Source organism: Mercenaria mercenaria, unplaced genomic scaffold, assembly GCF_021730395.1.
Source record: "Mercenaria mercenaria strain notata unplaced genomic scaffold, MADL_Memer_1 contig_3780, whole genome shotgun sequence".
NCBI classification, from domain to species: domain Eukaryota; kingdom Metazoa; phylum Mollusca; class Bivalvia; order Venerida; family Veneridae; genus Mercenaria; species Mercenaria mercenaria.
In genome coordinates this window covers 57,280-66,258 of record NW_026461953.1, presented here as the reverse complement: position 1 = coordinate 66,258, position 8,979 = coordinate 57,280, and positions in this window count along the sequence as shown.

Sequence of the window (8,979 nt, the reverse complement as noted above, 5' to 3'; positions counted from 1 at the left end):
AAAGCATAGAAATCTGGGAAAGATATATTCTGAGTTGTTTCGTATCCGTGGAAGTTCTGTTTTTTACGATAAGAACAGTTCTTTCGTTGTGTTAAAACAGTCCAAAGGGCACAACATAGTCTTCCATGCAGGCCTGTTGTTGCAGCAACAAGAAAAGCACTGCTGCTGTTAAAAATTGGAATAAGATGGTAGGTACACTATTTACAAAGTAGCTAACACTATAGGTATTTCAGAAGCGACCGTCCATCATATTCTGACAGACCATTTGAAATTAAAGAAGGTTCTCCTTGACGAAAACTATTGACGACGGACAATCAGTCGCGATTTGTCAACATACATCAAACCTTTCGACTCTGGTTATAATAACACGCCTACATGTCAAGGCAAATAACAACGATTACAATGTTAATGTTTGCAATTTAAACGCATTTAATGTCATAAATTTATTACAAAGATTTCGAAAACGTATCAAAATATAAAAAACAATGTAAATACTTTAGTGTAAATATTAAGAATCTTTAGTTAAACAATAAATGGAAGACAGTGGTATGTTATGTCAAAATCAGCTCCATGTATTCGAATTTGTATTACAACATTAATAATTTTCAAACGAAATATATAATAAAATAAAGCTTGCAAGCTGATTAAATATCATCATATGTGTCGTTAAAAAATTATTTATGGTTTAAAACGAATAAGAATGTAACTATATAGCTTCACAATGCTTAAAATATTACCTTACAAGAACATATATCTGAACCTGTATTATCTTTGTAAAAAAAAACGTATTAGTGAAATTACTAATATGGACATCAATAAATCAAACTGCACTTATAACAATGACAATTAAATCAAAACAATATTTGATGAATCTACAACCAAACCTTATAGGAATTTTTAAAATCCTATGAAAAACAAAGCAGTAAATATACTGAAACATGCCAATGTTCTGTCGATAAAAGCCATAGGACGCTGAAAAGATCTGAATCAAAATAATCGTTACATACATAATATTCTATCGTCAACATTATCAATTTTATATACATAACCTTAGCATACTACCACAGAAATCAGATCTGATATGTCTAACATGTATCTTACATAGTCCATTGTAATCAAGGATCAAATCTATACCAACTGTCTTGTCAAACAATACAGGATCCTTGTAATAAACTCAACAATATCAGATAACATCAGTCTTTCAATATCAAAAAATATTCTAGCATCAAGAAAATGCAAAAGCTAGAAAAAAACTTAAACAAGAACAGGATCAAAAGTAGAAATGTGCATCTAACATGAATTGAAATTAAGGCATGTCATAAATCTTAATTATTTATAAAATTTCAAAGGTGTAATTCTTGAATATTTGGGGTATCCAGGCAAAAGGTGAAGTTTCCTACAAGGGCAACCATTTTGTTTGTGGTCATTATGCAGAATGCCATTTCCACGGTCTTCTAGTTCTGGTAATTAAGTTCTGAAATATCTTATTGCAACAATATCTGTTATAACGACGAAGCATTTAGCATTGTTAGCCAAGGGTGTTGACTGGCAAGTTTATGTTAAGACTTTCAAGATTCAAGATAGTTTATTTAGGCAAAAACATACAATATGTTCATTGCCGAACATGGAATAAAACATTGTAATATGACGGTACAAAACAAGGTTTCAAAAAGTTAATATATGAGAAAAGTATGAAAATAATGATTAACATGGTATAAGTTACATACAATTAATGTATGACAAACTACTATGTAGATAGTCGTAAAATGAAAAACTTTATACAATTATGGAACATTTTCTCTTTTACAGTTTGCTAAATATATATATTTTGCTAATTTATTTATCATACTTTTTTGGTTCGATTTCATAATATGTTTAAACTTACGTAAGCTAGGCCAAGAATAATAATAATGTGGTAAACAGCTATATCTTATATCTCTGTAAAACGGACAAACCAGTAAAAAGTGAAATTCGTTCTCAACTACATTCATATTACAATGAATACATATCCTATTCTGTCTTTCAATATTTCTGTATCTACCTTCTTCTATCAACAATTTGTTAGCTGAGCATCTAAATCTACTCAAAGCTTTTCGATGATTTACATTACTTACACAACATAAATACTTTTTTATTACAAAATCATCTTTAATTATACAATAAGTATCTAGTTTAGACAAGTTATTGATTTCATTATACCATTGTTGTAAGTATTGGTCTTTTATGCGCTGAATTATTTGATTCAGTTCTACATTTGTAATATTTTGATCATTCCATATATACGCAAATCCAAGTTCATTTAACATACATCTGACATCATCAGACCACTTATTTGATATAATACTGTTATTATTCTTCATATTATAAATCCTATACACCAGTGGATCTTTATTTGTTTGTAATCTATACCAATATTTTATTATTCTTATTTTTCTGTAAACACGCAAAGGGAATCTTCCTAGTTCACCTTACACAGTGGCATTTACTGTTTGTTGTCTAACACCTAACAACTGTTTCATAAATTTCATATGCACTCGCTCAATATCTGGTGCTTTGTGTAGACCCCATATTTCCGACCCATAATTTAATATAGGTAAAACCATAGAATCAAAAAGTTTTAGTTTATCTTGTAATTCTAACGAAACTGTATCAAATAACGTATTAAGTGAAAACAACGCTCTAAGTGCTTGATTTGATAATGCTTTCTGTGGTTGGAGATAACGACCATTAGAAGAAATAGTTACTCCAAGGTATGTAAACGTTTTAACTATTTGCAATTTTTGATTTTCGTAAAATATATCAAAATTTTCAGATCCATTGCCTGGTTTACAAAGCATAACAACAGTTTTATCGGTGTTCACAGTAATACCCAATGATTTACAATAAGCATTCAACTTACCTAACAAATGTTGTAAACCCTCAACAGTATATGAAAATAAATCTGTGTCATCAGCAAATAACAAAAGAAACAATTTTAATTCTTCTACGCTAAAAACATCTACTGTATCAGTCATCACATAAGTATACATATCATTGATGAAAAATAAGAACAACAACTAGACTAGAATGTGCAATTATTTACATATTCAAAACGAAGCAATGATAATAACGTAGAGATATTGCAGTTTATTTTTCGTGTAATAAGATCTGCAGAACCCACAGGGTTTGCTGGTGCCCGATCTGGTAGAAAGAAATATATGTACATTTATTCAACTGCTATATATTTGTTATAACATGACTTTAGTGTAGATCAAAATGTAAAATAGAGTTGAGCTTTGTCTTGTATATCACATCCAGTAATTAAAAAGCTTGAATTAATACCCTCTTCCCTGTTATTATGGACTTTTAAGTTTTCAACTAAATAAATAACATAGATACCATCATTTGAGCATAAACAAATATATGTCGGAATAACTATTTATTTAACAATTTAAAAATTATATATATAGATGTTTTTTTTTTCTTTTCTAACGTAAACATAGGTACCTAACTGCATACTGGAGGATTTTAATTCAGATATCGGATCATGAAACAAAGCTTATGGAGTGAACAGTATAAATTTGTACTCGTTCATCAGAGATTCAGATACATAAATGCATAGTCTAGTTACTAGTCTAATAATAAGTTTATTTTATTACATTTTATTTTCAGTCAATGAATTTTCATTCTTTAAAATGCTACCTGTTGAATATGCGGCAGTAAGAGAAGCGAACCATATCATAACTATGAAGGGAAGTAATTTAAAACAAGTCTGAAAAGAGACTATGACTGGCATATGTAAAAACTGTGACAAGTCTTATAAATACAATTACTTCGTTGACCCTTTCTAAGGTATAATAGAAGTAGAGAATCATTTATGCATATATTTGCATTATATAGTGTAGTAAAGCCAACTACAATGTGTTAGATGTTTTAACCTTTTGTGATGTTCCTTCTTTTAGTGTACTTTGACATGCCTTTGCTTTCCCGCTCTTTCTTTTGATTGGGAGGCCATGTAGACTTCGTATTGTACATGTCGGGGAAAATCTGTAGAGATAGTTTTTTTAGTTTTAAAGTTGATTCGACAAATGGTTCAGTTTGGAATTGGATACTATGGTCAGTATTGGTTCTTGTATGGTTTATAACGGTTTACTATTACAGAAATCCTTCTTGTATTGAGATTATCATGTATTTCCGCGATGGTCTACAAACTGCCATTTATTGTATAACAATTGCATGCCACCTTATGGATTTGGTTTTACAGCTTATACATTACAGTGTCTATGAGAGACTGGTAGAATTAACAGAACTGGACCAGAAATTGATGTAATGTACAGGGGTTTTGCTTCACAAGCAAGGTAATTACTTAATGTCATATACATGTGTTTTATGTAAAGAACACAGAGTCATTTATTATGAAGTGTGTTTTACTAGTGAATTGTTAAAAATACAGTACCGCTTTACAATTATAATTTTAACATAAGTATTGATAATCATACATGACTGGCGTAAGTTATATTTAGTGTTATATACATGACTGTTTTAAGTATTTTATGCTCGTTGATAAATATGCATGCACGATTCATTTTCTGTCATAAATGTTAAGGTATACTAATGCCAATAGTCATGACACTTATTATTATTTCAGCTTCATGACTGATTTGGTACCTGTGTACCTGATCGATACTTGGAAAATGTTTAAGTGATTAATTAAATTGACTTTACTGACATGGATTAATTAGTATTTATTAACAGTCATGTAATGAGTTAGTGATGGTTTTATAGTGAAAATGTACACTGACCAAGAAGTAATTAATGAAGATTAGGTATAAACTTGCAGACTTGGTTTATTCATTTACGACATGCTCTATCGCTATATCCTGTAATAAGCCATGGTCTACAACGGCGCCCAAGATCTAAAGTTACCTACACTACTGTATCAATAGACATGAAGTTAACGAGCAATAATTATTTATCATATCAATATTCCCTGAGTATTCCTGGAAGAACCAATTTATAAATTATATACATGTAAAAAAAATAACCAAAAGGCAAGTAATAACAGGAATATCACAGGAAATTACATAACATTTTGAAATGTTTCACTTTTTACCAACAATCATCAGAAAAAGGTGTGTACTTACCAATCCTTACATACATAATGAATGTACACTTTTGCCACAGTGTAAGTCAGAATTATGTGCAATAACTTATACAACAAAAAAATCAAGCGTAACAATCCACATTTTCTCACGAATATTTTCACCTTTTCTGATAAGGCACAACCACCTATACCTATATGCTCCACCTTAGTGTAACGTAGTTTCATGCACAATGACAACATTTTCCAATTCTCCATGAATTTACCCTCGTTTGTTGATGTGTGCAATGTTGAGCTGATAAGCTTGCATTTTCACCGCAGCTTTACTCGGAACCTAATTTTAAGAAAATAAAATGTTTAAATATTTCTAGAGAGAGAAACTCCTTTGTCTTTACGACGGTTGACTGAGTTTTCGGATCATACAACCGAAGGACTCTACAGCAGTAGGTATTACGAAAAAAAAGGACATTTGTGGAATGCTTCCCGAGTTCCAACGATTAATATTTCTATTGCACTGTACCCCGTTATGATGAAGAATAAGCGGTAATCTTATATACGAGCTCATTTACAACATTTTTATACTCGACTGTGCTCCCTGATATGTCACCTATACTTTTCACGGGTAAAACCAAGAATTTTTCGAAGTACACGTCTCTATAAGATATTGTTATTTTGAAATCAGAACACTTCTCACATTTTGGATTTTTTAGAAATGTCAAAAAATAGGTATAACTTTAAAAGTTATTACTGTAAGGTAGACTGGCTCTCTAATAAACAATGACCCTTGTTTATTGGAACCATACTGTGATAGTCATTAGCCCCCAACTGTGCTGGTCAAGACAAAAATCCCTTGGTCCACTGCCAAGATCTAGGCCTTTAAGAGGCATATTTTGTGCATGTGTGGTTCAGCTGCTCCTTCGGCACAGCATGGTAACGTATTTGGAGGCATCGAGTTCGACTTCCGGTCTTGATACACATTCAAGCTCACCATGTAACATATTTACCTTTCTATGACTCGTACCTTAAAACGTTCACACAAATGACACATTTTCTTCTGAATTTCTCCTGGCATCATCTAAATACAGCCACGAATTTTTGTACTGAGAGTGTTCCTAAAATGCAAAGCACGTCAACTGTCAATATTTGTGTTCAGTCAAATTAAAGTAATAGCATAGTTGTTGTCTTATGAAGAAAAACTAATGAATGTGTTAATCATTTTCGTAACCGAGCAAGTACACATTGACCGCGTACACACGTTGCAAAACAACGGATAAAGGTTTAGTTGCGTATACCTCAAACACCATTTTGTATAATAACTCTTTTTACAATACCTAAAGGGTGATAAAAAGTTCGTGCACAAAGTTTCGCAGCTTTAGTTTTATTCACTTTCAAACAGATTGTAACATTTTACACATCATTTACCAGAAGGACCACTTTTACTTTTTATGATATTTTTTTCAGACGATCTGGCTTAGAATGAATTAGATTTTGAAAATGTTGAAATGGTACACTAGACCATGCGTTATGAATGAGACGTCAATTATTAACGGTACGGTCTCTTTATAAATGTCTGTGTCAGTCATGCCCCAGAGTTTTTTTTAAGATTGATATCGGGAGTTTTCTGGCCATTCTTCTTTAAGTATGACGTTAGGCACGTTGTTACGTAACCAGTCCTGGGTGTTACCGGCGGTATGAAGAGGGGGCCACATCTTGCTCAAAGACTCTTTTGGGGTCCAGTTCGTGTCGAGCTTGTGTCAATTTACCAAACCAGGAATTCCTTTGTAAGGCGGGTTTTTATATAATTATCTGATTTAAAGGTTTTTCTGCAGGTAATGCACTCTTGTTTAGCCTTAAGCTCTCATGGCACCCCACACCATAAACTTTACACTGTTCTTACATCAGTTGACTGTCGGAACGCGCCCATCTTGGGAGTCACAAACTATATCATTCTGTTTCTACTACAAATGACATAAATAGTTTCAGACAATTCTGAGAATGATAAAATTTTCCCATTCACTTTCTGTGAGCTTTACATATTTCCGAGGAAACGCTAATCTCCCGTACGTGTTTCATTCAGGTACGGGACATGTGTTCGCTTAAAAGTTATATGTTTTGATTTTTTGAAAGATAACACCATACAGATACATTACTGACATCATTTTCAGTCCCCTTTAGTTCTTTAGCCACACTCCTAGTCGATAAACCATGTTAACTTTATATTTGGATGACTGGTTTAATCCCCACTACTTATTCCTTTTGGACGACCACTCCGGGTTGAATCCGTCAAAGAACCAGTCTTTCGTCATCTAGCTTTCCTGTCGAGATTAACGTTTGGTCTTGTTTTACGTTCTAGATATCTAAATCAAACAAGGTGACTGCTTTCACTCTTATTGAGAGTTTGATAGTTTTTTTTTCTGGAACATCCCCTTTTGATAGAACGACGGGCATACTGTTTATAGAACAACGGGCATACTGTTTGTTTGGGAAGGGTTAGTTATTCGCCATAGGAAAATATCGTCTAAATACTGGGAATCCTATGACAAACTATGTGCATGAACCTTTGTAACATCCTGTTAATTATTTCTTTTATCAAGCATAATCGCCTGAGCTGAGGAAAATTACATGGTAAAACAACACGTACACTGTATATAAACTAGGGAGTCTTGGGTTCGAGCCGCACTGAGGTCACGACCATGCCTTTTCATATGACACCAGTACTGGTTTTTCCAGGAAGCGGACTCGAGAGTAGTTCAAATAAGCTTGAAGCTTTCATCACAATCCAGCTAAAACAAGTGAATGAAGTACTGCCATGCAATACAAAGTCCCCTACTGGTAGGCACCTAATTTTTTCTACTGTAGTTTAACATAATGAACTGATATCTGTCAATGATGTATAAACAACATTGTACTATAATATACAATATGTTATAACAAAACACTTGGATTAAAATTTGCATGTATAAAAACCTACAGTTGTTTTCATATGGAATTTTTTTTTGGCCAATTATAAAAAAGTTATCAAACAAGTTATTTATAGTATTATAGTAACAATAAAGGGAAATTAATCCTGAAAATGAAAAAAAAAAACTATTATAAGTCCACATAAAACTCTTAACCAGGTAGAGATAGGTCAAAATATACCTAAAAATCGATGTATCATGCATGTTGTACCACGGAAAAGTGGTCTCGATTTTTCCCTACGGCAAGTAATAAAAAAGTAACATTATAATCTATTTATAGTAAAAACAAAGGAACGTAATTCTAAAATCAAGGGTTCCTCATGGTGGTGAACATTTGTGCCAAGTTACATCAAAATCCCTCCAAGTATGAAGAAGAATTGCTCCGGACAATGTTATTCTTAAATTTCACCTTTTAATAAAAAGTAACATTATAATCTATTTATAGTTACAACAAAGGGACGTTATTCTAAAATCAAGGGTTCCTCATGGTGGTGAACATTTGTGCCAAGTTACATCAAAATCCCTCCAAGTATGAAGAAGAATTGCTCCGGACAATGTTATTCTTAAATTTCACCTTTTAATAAAAAGTAACATTATAATCTATTTATAGTTACAACAAAGGGACGTTATTCTAAAATCAAGGGTGCTTCATGGTGGTGTACATTTGTGCCAAGTTACATCAAAATCCCTCCAAGAATGAAGAAGAATTGCTCCGGACAAAGTTATTCTTAAATTAAACCTGTGACCTCCAAGTATGACCTTGATCTTAGACGTAGGGACCTGGTTCTTGCGCAAGACAATCCGTCTCAAGGTGGTGAACATTTGTGCCAAGTTACATCAAAATCCCTCCATGCATGAAGAAGAAATGCTCCGGACAAAGTCATCTTTGTATCTGACCTTTGGCCTCTAAGTGTGACCTTGACCTTAGACCTAGGGCCC